Here is a 20,964-nt window from a genome sequence, read left to right on the forward strand (position 1 = left end):
AATCCAGAAAAGGAAAAGATCAGTAACACATTCCTTATGGCTTTTAACTGTTTAACTTTTAATTTTAACTGTCTTGACTTCTAAATATTTTAGCACACTACTGAAGCACTCTTACCATTTTCGAAATTGCAAGTTATAATGAGAATGCACGGTTCATGTTGCAAGTTTCTATGAAGTTTCAAATTGTTTCTCCACACACTTTCTTTTAAGCCTGCGCATCACATTTCTTCTCTCCTCTTTACTCCAATGTTCTACAATACAAAATTTCCAGCTAGTGTCTACTCATCTCATACCATTTTTTTTTTCCTCCTAGAGCTCAAATATGCACATTACACCACCAGAAAGTAGTGACATTTTGCAGCAATTATATGAACTCTGCAGGTGAATAAAATCTAAAATCATTAATACAAGCTAAAATTGAGTGCACCAACAAATGCAAATTACTTACATTTATTGACTAGGTTCGAACCAACGATTTTGCGAGTCAGACTGTTCACGGCCACAGTTTTACATGCCAAAACCACAATATGACCAGGTATCACTTTGTTTGGACTCTTGCTTTCGACACCCTCAAATTATTTAAGTTCAACTGAACCTAAATCAAAACACAGGTATTCTTCTAATTTACATTATCAATGGCTAGTAATTAACCCTACCCTTGTGCTTAACAGCACAGAACCGTAAATACTAAGCTACAAGGGCAAGTGGTCATTCATTGACATTGGCTGTTGATAATTTTATGTGCCAAAGCAACCAAGGGTGTTGACAGAAACCTTAATGATCATCACCCCATACAAAAAAGTACCATTACAGGAACTAATCCATTATAATTTTTTTCTTAGACAGGCTAATTACATTCCAATACTGTCTTTTATTAAAATGTATATTTCACTGACACTACCTAACAGGATTCTCAATGATAGATTGATTGATATGTGGGGTTTAACGTCCCAAAACCACTATATGATTATGAGAGACGCCGTAGTGGAGGGCTCCGGAAATTTAGACCACCTGGGGTTGTTTAACGTGCACCCAAATCTGAGCACACGGGCCTACAACATTTCCGCCTCCATCGGAAATGCAGACGCCGCAGCCAGGATTTGAACCCGTGACCTGCGGGTCAGCAGCCGAGTACCTTAGCCACTAGACCACCGCGGCGTGGCGATTCTCAATGATAGTGTTTGACAAGTCTATCTGAGCAACAGGATACAACTGTCTCGCAAATGTTGGAAGAGTGAAAGAGTCATTCAACAATGTCTCACAATGACATGCATAGTGTATCAACCATGAAATTAACACTTATCACTATGAAATTCAATATGGTACATGCTTGTACCCACATGAAAGCCGCAAGTTGAAATACATTCTCAGACCTGCCAAGCTGAACTTTAATTATAAAAACTGAACTTCTTTGATAACTTGAAATGCTTAGTTTTGAAAATATGCAGATTTTGTTCTGAACAAGCCTTAACAAGCCTTCCCTCCACCTCTTCACTCTGTAGCTGTAGATACAATTTTCAGTGCCACAATTTGAAATATGTGAAATTTTGTCCATGAAATAATGTGATGATGGGCAAGTAACTTCGGACACTATTGAGCACGAGTAGCACTGTGTATAGGTTCAAATAATCACGCAAGTCTGAAAAATCCAGCTCGGCCAATACGGCTGCCAAATGCACTCAATTGTTTCGAGGTCAGCTTTATTCTACACTTTATGCAAACAAAAAAAAACATTACCTATTCCATCAAGCACTTTATAATAACTTGAAAAATTAGGCACTCTATGATAAAACCTTAAAGTTTGTAAATGTGCATTATGCATTTATCTCAGTTACATAAAAAAAGCAGACTATGGTTTGGATTAACCTATGAATACATGTGGTCATTTTGAAACATAGTGTAGAGGACATTAACTAACAGGCAACAAATATTCCTGTGCCTACATGAAGTTGAGGTAGATAAGCACTTATGCACTAAACATATTGTGTATATTATTATTATACAGGGTGAAAAGAGTATGTGGCCACTACTACCTTTGCTAAAGAACACAATGCCAACCTCTAGCAACCTATCAATTCAAGTGAATGATAAAATACACTTTAGGAGGGCACACTTAACCTTAGCATAACAGCTGCCTTCATGGCAATGGATGTAAAATGAGCACATTATGAGGTGCTGAAACTGAAGTGAAAAATAAAACATGCCCACCAAATTCCAGGGTAAAGCAAGAAGAAATATTAGTTTAAAGCACACTCTACAATGCAGTGAAGTTCCCTTGCCAGACCACACAATGAAAGCATGTGAAGAAAGAGAAAAAAAAGTGACTGTGCCCAATTTTAGCAATGCAAGTGCCCTTGATTTTCAGCTCGTGAAGTGCTTAACACATGCTGAGACTGTGCATTATACGCAAAGTATCGAACACTTTGCAATAAAAAAATAAGCAAAAAAATCTCACACACTGGTCAGTGCCACAATTTTTTGCAGTAGGGAGCACCCACATCAAGTGCCTTTGCAGTGGCTTATGCACTAAGATTTGAAAATATTTGCTCGAGAAGGGGGGGGGGGGGGGGGGTTGCTAACACTTTACCTGATACCCCACTCCGGCACCACCACAGACTCGCAGTTTTGTGACCAGAAAAGCTATTGAGAGACTATGCTAGTATATTATAATATAGACATGAAATACCCAAAGAGTACCTATATTAAGATACTCAGAAACACCTTTGGAAGTACTCATGAACAACCTCACTGTTTTACTACAATGCTTTTTGAGCTGATGATGATGATATGTGGTGTTTAACATCCCAAAACCACCTTATGATTATGAGAGACGCCGTAGTGGAGGGCTCCGAAAATTTCGACCACCTGGGGTTCTTTAACGTGCACCCATATCTGAGCACACGGGCCTACATTTCCGCCTCCATCGGAAATGCAGCCGCCGCAGCCGAGATTCGATCCCGCGACCTGCGGGTCAACATCTGAGTACCTTAACCACTAGACCACCGTGGCGGGACCTTTTTGAGCTGCTTTTTCTTTCCTTATGACCTCATGAGCATATTAGAAGCTACAAACAAAAGCGAATAGTACGAACAAAAGAGAATAGTACAGATATTCGGTCTATGTTTAAATTTCAAATTCTCAGTCAAAACTGTGAAATAATTTTTGTTTGAATGCAAGTAAGCTGTTATTGCAGTCCACTGAGGAAAGAAAGAGACATGGAAACGGTGAAATATCAAATGGTTCTGCTATACAGACAGAAACTGCACTTATTTGTGCTGGGCAAATGCTGATCAATAGGGGCACGCCCCAAGAAGTGTGTGTACCTGCACCAATCTGACTTTTTAATTTTCCTGCATTGTCTAAAAGAAAAATAATTTCTTTGTGCACAGAATGTTTCAGAAAAGAAGCCAGATAGGGCAGAGCAAACTCTTATCTGACTTCTATTCTCAAATGTTCTGCCCACAAAGAAAGTATTTTCCTTTTAGTAATACTAACCAGCCTAAGCAGCCTCTCTGTTCCTGTGCTGCCCTCTGCAGTGCTGGCAGGCTTTTGGAAGGGAGGGGGACAAGTGCCAGAACAAAGGCCTTCGCAATCAAGAGATGTTTTAAGACTTTTCTGCTAGGAAAAGGGCACATGGGCTGTGGCATCATAAAAAAGGCAAATTGCTGGGCAGAAACATAGAAAACCAAACTCCTGCACAATAATTTCCCATTTGTTAATGGGATGCCATTCCCCTATAGGCAGATTACACATATGTTCACTAAAATTAGGCTATTCATGTTATTATTTGGACAATATTATCACATTTGTATCACCTTCAAACAATTTGAATGTGGACACATGTTTATGCAGCACAGCTTCCACAGCCAATGTGATTTTCTGCTCTGCAATGGCATTACACTTCCAATTGAATGGGCAGCAGCATAGGCCATCAAAAATACTACATATTGAAATCTCCACAAACAGCCTTCCTTTTCACTAAATAGAATTGTAGAATATTTACACTTTTTTTATAAGTTCTAAAATATCTAGTATTTTATTCAATATTCGAACTTTGTCATTCTTGTACATTTGTTTTCAATTTAATTATAAAATTTATACATTTGTACCAACTCAGATCTGAATATATACAGAGATTGCAAAGAAAAAGAAATATCAGTAATTTCTAAAACAGCAGCTTTCCAACCAGTTTATCACTTGGAGCAATTTTTGAAACAGAAAAAAGCGTGCTTTGGAGCAGATTTGGAGCAAGAGAAAATGTGTTTAGGAGCAGGTCTGGAACAGCAAAAATAGGATTTAGGACCACTTGGAGCAGGACATGTCAATATTTTCAGTGAATATTGTCTCCATCTTTTTCGCGGGACGCACGTGACATTGTCGTCTTCTCAGCTACATTCGAGTCGATTATTCGCAGTCCTACAAGCTACATGTTTGGCTGGCCTGACTTTAAAACCAGAGAAGTGCCATTTTGGTTTCAGCGAACTTTGCTTCTTAGGCCACGTGGTCAGCCACGAAGGTGTTCGACCTGACCCGGGCAAAATCGACGCTGTCGCAAAGTTTCCCGCACCGCATGACAAAAGAGCAGTGAGACGCTTCTTAGGCCTCTGCGCTTATTACCGACGATTCATCGCCAACTTTTCGTCTATTGCGGTGCCTCTGACGCGGCTCACACGAGAGGATGTTCCCTTTCTTTGGAGCGAAAAGGAACAAACAGCGTTCAACGAATTACGCCAACGCCTCCAAACACCTCCGGTTCTGGCGCACTTTGACCAGGAAGCGCCAACAGCACTTCACACCGACTCAAGCAATGTAGGCCTGGGCGCCGTACTGATACAATGGCAAGATAACTCCGAGAAAGTGATAGCCTATGCCAGCAGAGCTCTCTCTCGCACGGAAGAGAACTACTCGACTACCGAGAAAGAGTGCCTCGCCGTGGTTTGGGCGGTTCTCAAATTTCGACCGTATCTGTACGGCCGCTCATTCAAGGTCGTCAGTGATCACCACTCGCTTTGCTGGCTCACTAACTTGAAAGACCCATCCGGCCGTTTAGCACGCTGGAGCCTTCGGCTTCAGGAGTTTCATATGACCATTATTTATAAATCAGGGAAGAAGCACACCGACGCAGACTGTCTCTCGCGGTCAGCCGTTGAGCCTGCCGCTATTAATGACGAGTCTATGGACGCCGCATTCTTGGGAGTCATCAACGCGGTTACTATCTCACAAGAGCAGCGCCGTGACCCTGACCTGCTTTCGCTTATCGATTTCTTAGAAGGACGACGGGAAGACGTGCCGCGAATTTTTGCGAGAGGAGTGCCATCTTTTTGTTTAAGGAACAACGTCCTATACAAGAAAAACTTTTCTCCCACCGGCAGCCCATACTTGCTCGTCGTCCCTGCATCACTGCGAAAAGAAATTCTGGAAGCCTGCCATGATGAAGTCACCTCCGGTCATCTCGGTTACACTCGAACATTGTCCCGTCTGCAAAACAGTTACTACTGGCCGAATCTACCTGCTGCTGTGAAACATCACGTCCAAACATGTGCCGAGTGTCAAAGACGCAAAGCACCACCCGGCAGGCTTATTACATTCCGTTCAAGTACCAGCAAAGCCATTCGCCCAAATCGGAATGGATTTCCTGGGCCCATTCCCAACTTCTACCACAGGGAACAGATGGATCATTGTCGCCACCAATTACTTGTCTCGCTACGCAGAAACTAAAGCCATGCCGAGGGCCACAGCAGCAGAATCGGCTCATTTCTTCATAGAAAACGTCGTCCTTCGGCACGGTGCTCCAACAGTCCTCATCACGAATAGAGGAACTGGAACTGCTTCGTGGCAGAACTTTTGGAGTCGGTTGTCAGGCTCAGCAGTACAGCTCACCGGAGAACAACGGCGCACCACCCGCAAACGAACGGACTGTCGACACAGAACACAAGAACTGGGACGGGGACGAAATCTTGCCTCATGTGACCTTCGCCTATAATACTGCCCGGCAGGAAACTACTGGAATGACGCCGTTTAGTTTAATACACGGGTGCGAAGTCACTACAACGTTGGGTGCTATGCTGCCGCACGAGTGTGACGACACTCACGCTGATGCCGAAGAATTTGGCCAGCGAGCCGAAGAAGCCCGACAGCTAGCCCGCGTGTGTATTTGTCACCAGCAACACAAAGATGCGAAACGGTACGACCTACGACATAAATTGGTAACCTACAAACCAAGAGACAAGGTATGGGTCTGGATCCCAATACGTCGAGGCGGACTTTCAGAAAAGCTATTACGATAATACTTCGGCCCATATCGAGTCACCCGACGATTGAATGATATCAACTACGAAGTTATTCCCAACGGCGATTGCAGTTCCAGTCGCCGAAACTGCTCACCCGAGATTGTGCATGTCATCCAGATGAAACCCTACTTGCCCAGCTAACTCTCGTTTGTCCTGTGGGTGCCGTTGCATATGTGCGTTTTTATAAGTAGAGTGCCTTGGCTGCACATCGGGACGGTGCCATTTTTGGAGGGAGGCAAATGTCACGTGCGTCCTGCGAAAAAGACGAAGGCGACAGCGCATATGCGCATCTGCACGCTTTTATGCAGAACGCAACAACGAGAAAGACGAGGAACTCTCTCTCGCGCGCGGTTAATAAAAAGACCGACCCGCTGCTGTTTTCTCAGCGTCTTCGAATACGACCTATGTCTTCACGTCGCGACAATATGCTTATTAATGTGCATACTAGAAATTATTCGGCAATATAAAAAAAGAAGTGTCAACCCACTGGACATACATTGGTTCTGCGAAGAGGAGTGCCAGAAGTTGAATATCGCTGTCTTGGAGAAACAGAGACAAGGCAAACATACACAAAGCAGCCATTAATCAAGTACTTGCACAAGTGTCACATTCTGGCTTCACTGCACAGCACAAGGTGTGCGTCGAAGCGGGTGAAGTGAAGCACTAGTGACAAAGCACATGGCACATATCGTTTCTGCAAATGACAGGTGTCATTAAGGTCTGTCCAAAAAATCCTAACCAGGTAAACAGCAGTGTACAAAAAAAAAAAGAGGAAGAAAACTTGTAGCCAAATAGAACATACTGTTCGGAATTGCTTGCGTAGACAGTGCACTTAATATTCGCCCCAACTCACTATGAATGATGCTTCATCGTACTCAATTAACTGTCAGAGCAGAGTACCGAGTGACATTCTCGTTCATTTTCAACAGCTTTGGGTAGAGCATTTGCTGTTATCGAAATATACAGAAAATATCTTCTAAAAAATAATACTAGTACAGAGTAAAATCATAAGAATAAGACGATGTCAGTGATCAAACCAAGAAGAAGGGGGGGTGGTGGTCTTTCTTCAAGCTTTAAGGACAAGTCCGCTTGTCAAAACGTTGACATTAGCAGCACCTCGTGTACATGAATTTGTCACCTCACGATGGTATGAGTTGTTCTCATGCTACTCAATCAGTTGGAGACCAAGTACAGCATCCTGCAAACAGGCCAGATGACAAAGGACAACTAATTGATTAGGTGTGAAGAGTGCCATTGGCAATTTTTTAAAGGGGTTTGAACGCTTCCCCACCCACAAAACTACACCCCCCTGGATCCGCCGCTAACAGGGGTCCCAAGAGTCCCAGAACGACATTTTTGGCTTCAGCAAGTGCTGAGGACTTGGATCGTTTCTTTACATTTGAATTTCGCAACACAGTTTGGACTTGAGCCACCTTACAGCCCAGCTAGAAGCGAGAAATTCCTGTGGCAGCGCTGTTCATATTCAAAAATTTGTGAACAAGGGGTGGCCGCGCTGATCACGCTTGCAGACGTAGTTCTCGACAAGCACAGGAAGGAATCGTTTGTGAAGACTTGCCAGCCAAGAAGGCTTTGACCTTCATTGTTGATTGACAATAACACTATCTGATTGTTCTAACAGCGTTTAAGACACATGGAAGCACTTTTTAGTTATTCATGGCTAACCACACCGCTCAGTTTCTACAAGCGCTGGCTTGCCCCGGCGTTATGTCAATTTCGTAATCAAGACACCCGAGGAGCTCTTGGATGTGCACGAGCAGCAGTCGTGTCACATCATGCGAGACGCACTCTGCAAGGGCATTTGGGCCTACACCTTTACGATAGGTGTACCGAAGAACGTTGTGCAGTATGATGAAGACGCGTGACCTGCTTTTGCTCTTCTGAATCTTATTTGCATGATGACGCCGTTTACAACAGGCAGTGCCGATAACTGTTGCTGCTTGGCCACGTGGGTACGGCATGCGGAGTGACTAGCGAACAAAAAAGTAACTTTTCTACATGCTATGGTAAGTTCCCTAACAAATAAGAGAAAACAGCATGCTAAACTTTAAACAGAGACACACACGGCGGCGCACAGACTTTTGTTAGGCTGAATATAATGACACAAAGAGCATCGCTGGAATGAATCGAGGGGCAACGGCAGAAATATGGAAAAGCTCTAGAAGTGTAGAAGTGTTTGTTGCGACCAAGAATATTTTTGGGCCTTACATAGTCCTACACCGTACAATAAGTAGACTAGTGAACTTTGACACAGTTGGCGCAAGCTGTGCTTGAATGTGCGCGGCAAGGTGCAAAGGTACGGAATTGCAGCAAAATGGCGCAATTGGCACATGAGAACCACCACCACTGCTTATAGTGCCTTGAACCAAATTACCTATCATGTGATATCCCCACTTAGTAAAAAGAGAAACTGGATTTGATTGATACATGCAATATTTAATAATTACATGGCTACACTATTGTAATCAAAGAGAATACAGATATTTAAAGTGCACACACAAAAGAAGTTACAACACTACATATTTTTAATTGCTGCATATTAATTGGTACATTGAAGACCCTGATTCACTAAATTCTTCAACACGTTCAGACATTCTATCAAACACATCAAAAGGTTGATCCAGGCCTCAAAGGCAAAAACTGAAGTATGTTCAAGGGCCTGCAAGGCTCTGTCAAAAGTTTTTCAAGACAAGTGGAATCTTGTAGAATTTTAAAATATGGTGTTTACCAATACTACCGTCAATTTTAACACAATATATATATATATATATATAAACAGAAAAACGTTACGTTGATCAATCTGTATCAAAATCCAATTTTGTTTTAGGAAAACAAAAATAACATGTCAGAAAAAAACACTGGCGCCCACATTAAAGTGGCCTATAATGCTTTAATCATCCTCCTACTTGCCATCTGACCATGAAGAGAAATTTTAGATTGCTATGGTCGGACTATTGAGCAGACAATAGTCACCATAGCCAGCAGCAGGGTTGCCGTTGAGTGGACTTGAAAAGAAGCCAGAATTCAAGCCAACCGTAGCCAAAGTACCCATGCAATTTAATATTATGGTCAAATAAAACAAAAAGTGCTATTATGAGTAGTTTTTAGTACTTATCAATAAATAATACCATTCTGAATAAGCAAGACCATAGAAATAAGAGCAAACTTCTTTTCTATCTCTTTATCTTCAAGCCACAGATAAGTTGCACATAAATTGACAAATTATAATAAGTTCGTTGCAGATGCATATATTTTATGTACAACAGTAGAGTTATGCCACATACAAAGTTAAATTAGAACATTCTAGCCAGCAAATTAGTAGAAACACGAAACGTCAAAACTGTTTTTTCTTTGAAGCTGCCGCTCGAATTTGATAAGTAGAGTAAACATAATGCAAGTGCAACCTCATATGATGAAATGTGGTTGAAGATGAACAGATCAGCTAGATTTTTTTTTACGAATCAGTTTTTTTTTTTTTTTTCTATACACAAGAACAGGAACTGTGCATCAGAATTACTCATCAAAAATTTCACATAGCATCGGAGCATCAGCATAGATGGAGGGCAGCAGAAGCAGAGTGCTGGACGCATGCTCGCCGACATGCACGCAAAATTACCACTTTGTATTTGCAGGCATAGGCATGCACACGAGAGGGCAGCGCCGCCCTCCTAGTCACCTGAGAGGGAGGGGGGTGTCAAGATCTGCCCCATATATTGACTTAATAGAGGGGGGGCACTGCGATTACTCTTCACTACCTATCCCCTTTAAAGGGCCACTCACCAGGTTTGACAATATTGAGCCGACAAGCGCAATGCGTACACAAGGCGTTCATGATCACGTCTGCCGAAATTTGCAACGCTACGCGCCGCGGAAATGGATCAAATTTCAAGATGAACGCTGCTCCCCCTCCCTTCTGCCGGTGCGCGCCTAAAGAATGAGGGCATGACGTACGCATATGAATGGCCCTACGTACAAGGCAATGCAGTGACGGTCCTCTACGTAGACGACTCTGCTCTGACGTTGCAGACAGTGGCACGTGATAAGATGGAAATGATTCAACACGGCATGTGTAGTTTGTGTAATTTGTTGCTTCGAAAGATCAATAAAACTCTAGATAAATAATGAGACGTAATAGGGGAAAGTGAGCGTCTTTTATCCATTTTTCTCCCGTGAATTGCAACGAGATGCGGGGCTAATGTGTCGGCGTTTCGCATGCGTTCATGTCCTCGCGGTCAGCGCATGGAGCTGACGACCGCCGTGGAACGCTCCTACGCGTTCGTGCACTGATTGTGCTCATCGATTCTACCTCGTTCAAGCCAGCGTTTCCAAACCATCCCGCAGAAACAGACAGAAGACCACAAAATAACACTAGTCAACAAAGCAACGCCGCTCGCGTGCTCGGGGGTTGGACTTGTTTGGGCACGTCATGCGCACGTCACCTCTTGGTCGGATGCCGCAGAGGGTGGGGAAGAGATTTGGCTTGCGAACGCTACGTGGAGGAGCGGCAAGGTTTTCGAGCTTGTCTCCTCTCATCCTCGTTTCGCGCTGCTTCAAGAAACTTGTTTTCTCCGCTCGTAATCAAGCGATCCAAAAAATTTTTGTGACAAAATGTTCCTCATGGGACATCGAACAACTTCCACTGTCTAACTAAAATTCGGTAAGGGGCCTGGTAAGTGGCTTTTTAATAGGGAACCCTGTGACGCCTATGTTTCAGGTGCATCAAGCGTTTCGTAAGAGCAGTAAGGGTCACGGCATAGTGACATTATTTCTTCGAGGATTAAAATACACTTTATGTATATTCGTACGAGCATTCGCATGTCTGTATAAATACACATGAATATAGAATTGTGGTAAGGGGGCAAAGGCTTTGAATCTCTTAGCCACTCCCACCCTGGCTACGCCAGTGGTAAGGGTGTCTCAATGCACACAAGCCTGCTTGTGGATAGAGGACATAGGCATGCATAAATTAAAATGACAAAAAAGCTGTAGAACATTGTGTTTTATCTGCAAATAACAAGACAAATTGCTACTTAATGTGCGAAATCATAAATGTAAAAGCAGCCATAAAGTAGTCATGGTGTCAACCAGAAATAGTTGCAGCCAAACTAGGTCAAAAAGTAGTCAATTTGGCGCAACATAGCCAACAACAGCAACCCTGGCTATGGCTAGCAGGGTCATCCACACTGGAAAATATCTGCTGATGCAACAACCACAAATTGCCATAGATACATTTCATTTAGAGGGGTCACAAACCACTTTCCTAATGACCCAGTATCAATGTTTGTTGCCTCATGAATCAATTGCTACAAAAATTTCTCGAATCTGTCAAAAACAAACGGGGTTGCAGAAATTTGCCATACACTTCAGGCACTTTCTCCCATTGTCCTGACGACCGTGCTGGAAGCTATGCAAGGAGGGATGGCACAGGAAAAAAAAGAACATTGTACATCATGACCTCGAGCGCATGTGACGAAATGCAATTGCTTTCTCTAGCTGCAATTCCTGTGCACATTAGAGCAGCTACCGTGTAATGCTAGAAGACTATATTGCATGGTGCCGGAACATGGCAGCACCCTGTAGCAAGATGCGCATCTGAGCATATTCACGTCGGCTATTGGCCCATAGCATGCGATCTGCTTCGTCACGCCAAACAGCAGGTGCCAATTGCGCCGAAGAGAGCGAGCACATGCCTTTCTATGAAAAGAGGGCACCTGAGAAAATGGCAACCTCATGCTCCGCAAGTCTCCTTAGAGTGCATGAAGGCAAGATTTTGCCAAGCTGTCCAAAGAAGTGTATGCTTTCTGCAGGATGTGTTTTTTCACCAAGCCCGAAGGGTGGTTCACGATTTCTTTCAACCATACCAGTGCCCTCAAATACTTCTAATAGTCACAGAAGTTCACTGTCACGCCATGGGGCAGCTTCCCACGCTGCCCGAAGCTGTGGCAATGCAGCACTCTGTGCCACAGAGCCCATCGTTTGCGTGCCATAACACTAGCGCGGTGTGATACAAGCTGATGGTTGTAATGCTTTCTGTGCATCTGTTGCATTATTCTTTTGAAACAGCTGAGAGAGAGCCATAGTGTGGGTGTGGGACCACGATGCCGAACATGTTTCGTGTGCCAACAGGCAGTTCCATTTACAAAAAAACAACAAAGAAGCTTGTTTCTTTTGCCCGATAATAAGGAGCAGCGCTAGATATGAAAGTGGACCCTGCTGCTGCTAGACAGCGGCAATAGTAATTTTAAATTATGTGCATGCATTTGTGCACAAAACACACCGATGCCTTGGGGATTGTCATTGCCTGAAATTACAATTTCAATGGCCTAAATCTTGTTCAGAAGTGGCATCCCATTGGCAAAAAATTTATTGCTAGTGAAGCATATCAGCTTCATTTTCTTGGTCTTCTGACAATGTTATTCTACAGAAGCAGCCCTTGCAATAATGATTTATATATAAAATACCTCTCAAATTTTAACAGAAACTCGAACAGCCATACTTGTACAGAAGCAGCTCTTGCAGTAATGGTTTATATCTCTTCTGTTAAAATATTTCTCAAAGTTTAACAGGAATTCGAACAGCTGTACTAAGCAAACAATCGGCTCTATGCGCAATCAATCACGATTTCTTACGAGAGAATGCAAAAGAAACACTCCAGGTTGTTTGCAGCTTTTTACAGGTGGCACCACTACGGCATTATTGTGAATGTGCAGCATTTCATTTTAGGCGAATATTAAAAGGTTCAACCTATTAAAACCAATGAGACTAACGGCGTTCACCAGAAAATAATGGCCGCATTTCACTCGGAGCTAAAAAAAAAGGAAAAATATGATCAGGTACCTTCATTTGGTTAGAGGCGTTAGACGATCAAAAATGAATCTGGGGTCTCCCAGTCTGCCATGCCTCATAATCATATCATGATTATGACACTGCTTCTAATCTAGAATTTCCGTATCTTTTATGCTGCGACCACTTTGAACGACACATTTTTAACAGCTACTCTTTTAGTCCGGATACTCAATTCATGACTTACGAGGTCTGTTAGAAAAGTATTCGACCATTGGTGGAAGAAAAAAAACTGGCATAACTGAAGCATTGGAAAGTTTACACTTCTTCCAGCAGTGCTGCCATAGTTGAAAGCATTCTGAAAAGGCCTCTTTCGAAATGAAGTTTAGCTCAGCTGTTGTTACAGCCATAATGTCCTCCCTTGTCTTAAATAGCTCTCCTTTCAACGTCCTCTTGAGTTTGGGAAACAGCCAGAAGTCACAGGGGGCCATATCAGGAGAGTAAGGAGCCTGTTGAACTACAGGAGTCTGACTTCTCGCCAAAAAAGTCTGAACCAAGTGCGAGGAATGTGCAGGAGCATTGTCCTGATGAATGCGCCAGTTTCCAGTTGATCATAACTCACATCTCTTGTGCCGCACAGCATCACGCAAACGACGGAGGCCATCCCTGTAGTACTATTTAATCATTGTTTGACCCGTTGGCACGTACTCGTGGTGTACCACACCGCGGGAGTCAAAGAAAGCACTCAGAATCACTAAGATGTTGCTGTGCATTTGGTGGGCCTTTGGTCTTGGTGACGTGAAATGCTTCCACAGTGGCAACTGGGATTTGGTTTCCAAGTCGTACCCGTACACCCAAGACTCGTCACCAGTAACAATGGTGATCACGAAGTTAGGGTCACTGCTTGTAAAATCCAGCATGTCCTGTGAGACTTCAACATGAAGTTGTTTTTGCTCCACGGTGAGCAGTTTCGGCCTAAATTTCACTGCAACTCTCTTCATGGCCATATCTTCGGTCATAATGACATGTGCAGAGAAAGTGTTGATGCCCACCTCTTCCGCAATTTGCCGGATAGTCACACGACGGTCCCGCATCACCACAACATTCACTTCGGCAATGACCTGGTCATTTTGGCATGTTTATTGCCAACTTGAGCGTGGCTCGCTCTCCACCGATGTGTGGCAGTCTTTGAACCAGTTGTACCACTCCTTAATCTGCGTGCGGCTCATAGCATTGTCACCGAAAGGCGTTTTGATCTTTCGAATGGTTTCCACTTGGCTGTTGCCAAGTTTCTGGTGAAACTTGATCCAGAAGCGCTGCTTCAGTCGCTTCGTCACTTTTCCTTGTAATGAAAAAGCGACGAGAGCACTGTGCACTATCTCACTCAAACGCTGTGTCCCAGCGACTGACGCTATCGGCAGGCGGGAAACAATTCACGCATGCCCAAGAAGGTTCAAGGTCAGCTAATGCAAGCACGCTTGTTTCAAATCCATTAGGTGCTTGCAAAAAAAAATAAATTTGAGATGGATACTTTTCTAACAAACCTCGTATAATGCTCTCAGGCACTCATTAATGCACGTTGTGTAAAAGTAGCTACATAAAAGTTAATCGGTCGTTGTACATTGAGGCTTGCCTACACACAACCACAGGAATAGCAGCAATCACATGCCCTCTCATGAACAGCTGCATATCTGGCCGCTGGCTTCATATAAAATTGAGGCAACACTTCCATGATTATAAGAAGTATTGAAGATTTATTACGATTACTAAATTTTGAGCACGAAAATACAATTTAAATACCAGGCAAGAGCAACACTCGGAGCACTAGTAAATGTTGCTCATTTCGTGCACAGCACGTGTCCACAGCACAAAAGAGAACACACACGCACATGCACCAGCATATTTGCCAAGTTGACACTATTTTACCGCATGAAGGTGGTCGAATAATTGATTTTAGAAAGTACTGCATGAAAAATTCAGATTTTCAAAGAAAAGAAAATAATGTTAGGAATTTGAAGGGCCTTGAATGCAGTCTTTCAAGTTTGAATGGTTCTCAAGTGCCAGTACTGCAGCGATTTCACTCTAACAAAGCCAGTATCTACTATATGCAAAAAAAAAAGAACAATTTTTTTAACTAAATAGTTATTCAAAGAACCCAGCGAAAGCTAACTAAAATTCTGGGGCCAGATTTCAGAGCTTCACATGTAGCAAAGCCTATTGTACAGTGAAACCTTGGTGATACAATCTCAGCTCGTATGAGCTTTGGGGTGATACGAATTTTTCTTTGGTTTCGGGCAAGACCCATTGGCCTACAATACAATAAAATACAGTTGTTGCGAACCAATTTCCCTCCGTGTCATTTGATACGAACGTAACTTACTGCGCAGCTATGAAGAGGTGCTGCCCACGATGTCGCGGAATAGGCGACAAGCTCGCGCGGGTCCATGAACCCAAGCGCGAGCATGCGCACAGCGCGACCAATTCATCAGAATCGCGGCGAAAGTGGTCAGTCAGAGTAAACCTCGAGTGACGGATCGTGGCCGTAAGAAAGGGCAGCAGTTCTGAAATTCTTTGGCCATCACCTTTCGCGTGCAAGGCGCTCCTTACACCACTTGCGCCGCAGTACTCTGATGTGCTGCGAAAAAGCATACAAAAAATACGCAGGGGCCAATAGCTGTCATGGGTCCCAACAAAACTGGCTTACTAATTACACACGTGAGCAGGAGTCATATTTACGAGTGCAAGTATAATCAGCGACGTCTAAAAACTTTGTTGGTGACCACAGAGAGCCATTCATGACGTTACTGTGGCCCTGAAAAACAATAAGTGAAAATGTACACGAGCTTTCTTTTCTCGCATGCTAATTTTCTACACATTCTGGTGATACGAATTTCGCATGATATGAATATTTCTGGTGACCCCGCAAGATTCGTATCACTGAGGTTTCACTGTATATCCACCAATGTTTCATCCACCTATGTATATTTTGTTTATCTTTTTTGTTCAGGCACATGCGCCTTGATGATATTTTGATGACTTCTTGCGGAATGGTGATGGTTTTTCAGGTTTTTGTTTTTTAGACAACACAACTTGTATCATGTGACCATTTTTGTAAGTTATACCCCTGTCACACGGGCACCCGCGAAGACCGTTTAACCCCCTCGTCCTTACGACAACGAAGATGCAGTCCGTGTCCCACGGCCACCCTTACACAAACGAAGGTAAACGGAGCGTTTCGCAAAGGACATTCAACGATCTCCGCAGCGAAACGAGGTACTCTCGTCCCCAGCAGTCTAGAGGTCAGAGAAAAATTTCGAGCACTAAGTGGCCGCAGTGAAAGAATAATACATTTTGGCAATCTTAAACGTTCTTTCGTTGTACTACTCATTCACAACGCGTGTTTGTTTACATATATTTATGCCTGCCAGAATTCACTTACTCCCAACACCGATGCTCTACACTCCGTGCCTCGCACGTGGTGCCTCGCGAGTCGGGCCGGCCGGCGCCATTGAAAAATATTTCGTCCATGCGTGTGGTTGTGGTCGTCGCTTTGTCACTCACAGCTAAAGAACACAAAATGTACGCTCACGAGGCAAGGAAGCACAAGAACTTTCGCACACGGGCATGAACACAGGCAACAAAACAACTAAAAGCACAATGTGGCCAGCGTCACTAGCAGCATCGCTACAATTAGCAAATTCATTTTTATTTGAAAATATTTTTATGGTTTGTTGGCCTCTTACCTCCTTAATAGTGTTTTTTTTTGTAAAAACCCCATAACGAGGATTCACAAAAAAATCAATAGAGATGAAATTAGAATACTTTCCCAAAAGTCAAACAGCGCCAGCTGAGCCTCCTCGCGCCAACTGTTACAACCTTTTCATTGCCGTGTGACACTGCCACAACTCCTTCTCCGTCGAACCACCTAGGGAAGATTTACGTTGACGGTGTTCAACAGAGTTTAGTGGTGGCTGTGTGACAGGGGTATTATATATGTGTTGCACCTTCAATAAACTTTCAGTTGAGAGTGTGCGCCTATGTTGTTGTTCTCTCCTTCAGTCCAAGTCACGTACCGTGCCCCACTTCTACCTTCCATAATGAACTTCACATGTTATTATGCTTCAACCTTGGTCGACTCTACAGCTGCTCTAAAGGGCTGCCCCTTTCATAATACAATTGAAACACGAATTAATAAAGCAGCAACCACAATTGAATCATCTAAATAAATTGCGAAATTCATAAAACAAAGAACAGCATATTTAGGTTCTTCAAAATTGAATACTCTTAATGTCACAACTTTGAAAAGCTACCACGGCATCGTTTTTACGAAGGACACACGCCAGCACACATGAGAACTCCATGACGGCAGCCCAAACATGCAAGCCTCCGTGTCACCCGGACTTAGAGGGCGCCTAAACCATCCAGAGGTCAAAATTCAGTTGTGGTGGGGAAGTTGTGCACGAGTGTACAACGGCCATGGACTCGTGAGAATTTTTTTAAACTGTGCCATAACAGCGGAGTAGACGCGTTTGATTATCAAAACGCGACAATCACTCCTTTCTCTTTCCTTCACTACCTTCCCTTTATTATGTTCTCCCAAAGTCGCTCTGCCCTCTCGTTGAGCACCCCTCCCAATCTCGCGTGGCACACATCCCCATCTACTTCCGGTTAGCGAGACTCTATCCCTCCGTTGACTTGGTCAACTGCGGGCTCATTGGCAAACCGCTGCTGCCATGCCGGCCCATGCTTCAGCGAATCATGCTGGTATAGACCCCGTGTTATGAGCACCAGTAGCTGATTCGCAAGCATGTGCATGCGCGCAGGTACCACAGCGAACAAGAAACAACAAGCAGCGCGAACATCTGCTAGTAAACTAACCGGAAGTTGTAGGCTTTCGCTCGACCAATCACAGCATCAATGTGCTGTGCGTCAGAGATTCAAGTTTTCAAGAGAAGAGATTCTTTAATTGAAGGAGGGTAAAGAGTGGGGTCAAGTGACGCAGTAACTGTCTCTCAGGCAAGGACACCCCAGCCACCACACTTGTGGGGAAGGGGGAAGAAGTAGAGGGGAGTGAAAGGCATGGGTGTTCGAGGTGGGGAGGGGGGATAGTATAACAGAAGACTGGCAGCTTAATACACACACACACACGCGCATAAATTGAAGTTTCTCGCCGTCGGGTTGAGTCGACGTGGTCTAGACGCGGTCGGCCAGTTGCGCAACATCGATGAAGTTGAGGACGGCGCGAAGGGCAGAGCGCACATGATGGGCCGATCCTACCGGGTGGAGAATGTCATCCACTGTAGCCGACAACGGAGACCCGGAAGGCCCGGGGAAGAGGTGGGACTGTTTCTTGGAATTTATGACACACTGGCTGCTCGTAGCGATACCGCATTGTGGGGGTGCCAACACACCCTGTGAAGTTGTTTGCGCCTCATGGCACACGTTTCGTGCATTGGCCGCCTTTCGGGTTCACAATTACCAAGCAGTAGGTGGTGTTGTGCTCGCGAGTGTTTATCACCACTCTTCATCATCATGGTTAGAAAAGTAGCGCCGGCGGTGAAGCCTGGCGGCAAACCTGGGTGGGGGCAGATGAGAGAGAAGCAGTTCTCTTTTGCATGTGGCGGTTTGAGCGAGCAATTATCTCTTGCGGCGGTCTGCGATGAAAGGCACCGCAGGTCATCTGCTGTAGGCCCTCGTATTGAGTCAAGCGTTGGTGACGCCGCCTTGTGTTTGTCATGTTCTTGATTGTTGTGTAATATTGTGCAAGGTTATTTTAGTGTGTTGATCACAATGCATGTATATTAATTCAGCTGACAATATCATTGATGAAAAAGCCGTTAAATAAACGGGTGTTGTTTGGTTCATTTCGACCGCGTCTACTTTGTCCGTTCAATCCAAGAACGTGGCACTCGTCACTTCGAGACCCCACTACGTGCAGAATCGTTCACCGTGAGGGCACTCTACACACGATGCACGTGTTTACTTTAAGCAAGTGAAAAAATATCGTAGGTGGTTTGAAGCCCTTTAAAGGGCACCATGTCCAGGTGATGCAGGGCAGACAGTCATGTAAAGCTGTGACACGCTGCCAATAAATGAAGACTCGGATCACGAATGCAGATACTAGGCAAGCAGTCCAAGCGAGACATTTTCTGCATAGACTAAATCAGCTATATCTGTCGCATAAACCATGAAATAACAAAAGCAAGACTGCCACACCTGGCACCACCATTCGGCACATAAGAGGAATGCCGACTGCAAGTTCGTTCTTCCGTGCACAGGCATGACATGCAGCCTCATCAAAATCAAGCTAAGTTCTTGATTAGGGCTCCCACACTTTCTAATGTGATAGCGTTAGAACGCAGGCTTGGAAAACCAGTCTATCAAATAACAGGTAATTACAGCTTTTTTTTAGCCAATTACTTCAGGACAAACTTTCCGAAATGCCACTTTGTTGCCAATGTCATTGATATGAATTGATGACAATGAACATTATGAGTATTCGCCAGGAAATAAAAATTTCTTGGCCATATTGGAAACTTTGTGAAATGAGGTTTCGACAGATCGGAGTTTTACAGTTGCTTTCCAACACTGACCTAAAATGGTGAACAAATGTCGCCATGTGATAGAAGTTTACACATTTATCATGCATTCAATGTATCTTTTTTTATATGCCCCATGTTTTCCACTACGAGCCTTCAGTATGTAGTAATGAGCACTGTCTTTCCAGTAAAAATGTGGTTTATGGATTCGGCACCTTCTTTTGCTTCGAGCAATGCCAATATATATATATATATATATATATATATATATACACACACACACACACACACACACACACACACACATATCTTCATTAAGAATAGGTGCCCTGGAGACGTTCCCATTGGTCAGACTACGGTACATCTCCCAAACACCTTCTATTGTTCATGCTTACTTGTATAACGAGACTAATAAAATACTGGTGATGTGTTAATTTATTTTTGTGATAAGCACAAAATGAAGTTTGTACTGTTTTATGAAGTGTTTTTTTTCTTATCTGCCACATAATTAAGAAAAATCACTACTTGAAATTATGAAAAAAAAATAAATGGGGTTCACTAAAATGATGGAAAAGGAACAGAAACCGCTTTTAAAACCTGGAACAAACCTAAAAAGAATGTTTGGGCATAGCCTGAGAGGCTACCATCATCCTAGACTTCTGCCTACATTTCGTATGTCAGAATTGCTTCCTCACTGGTCGCTACACAAAGGAAGAGATTCTTCTTTCAGTGTTTCTTGCTTTATTCAAGCAAATCCCAAAAGATTTTTTTAGTGTGTCCTACATATCTGTTAATTTTTAGACAGCCTAAAACAAAACATAATACCCAAATTACACAGGGCACATTCAATCTCATTCGTGCTTGGCTGCCTTCAACACTTCAAACAAAGGAACCAAATGGTAATGAAGGTATTCTAAGCACAATCAGGCTCAACGGCAATTTAGTGCCATTGTGACACTGGTATACATATAATCTATTGCCCGGGCGTCAAGCAAAATTCAATTACAGAAGAATTGTTCAGCTTCTTGACATGGCCTTATGATAGAAAAAGGTGGGGAAAGATAAAAAGAGAATGAAAAGAAAGGACATGCACTGTCCAGTGTTTTTTTTTTCTTGTTTTAATTACTTTTTTTAACCATTTTCCATCATGGAGTCAAGCTTCCACTTGGGAAAAAAATGAATGCCCTAAGTAGGATATGCACAATTTCTTGCAAAAAAAAAAAAATTGAAGGTTTTAGTCATGCCCACTGTGTAAGAAAGTTAGGTGCCGACACTCACCGCTATGCGAAAGGAGAGGGCGCGGACAGATTGTGTTCGCCGATTACCTTCAGCTA

General features: G+C 43.5%; 1 protein-coding gene and 1 pseudogene across 1 annotated transcript in view; both read right to left on the bottom strand.

Annotated features, from left to right (window-relative positions):
• Positions 1 to 20,964, bottom strand: part of LOC119161569 (uncharacterized) — a 90,120-nt gene that overhangs the window by 64,934 nt on the left and 4,222 nt on the right. The gene's annotated exons all lie outside the window — the stretch shown is intronic.
• Positions 3 to 14,521, bottom strand: LOC142776982 (uncharacterized; annotated as a pseudogene).

Source organism: Rhipicephalus microplus, chromosome X, assembly GCF_043290135.1.
Source record: "Rhipicephalus microplus isolate Deutch F79 chromosome X, USDA_Rmic, whole genome shotgun sequence".
In the NCBI taxonomy this organism is placed as follows: Eukaryota; Metazoa; Arthropoda; class Arachnida; order Ixodida; family Ixodidae; genus Rhipicephalus; species Rhipicephalus microplus.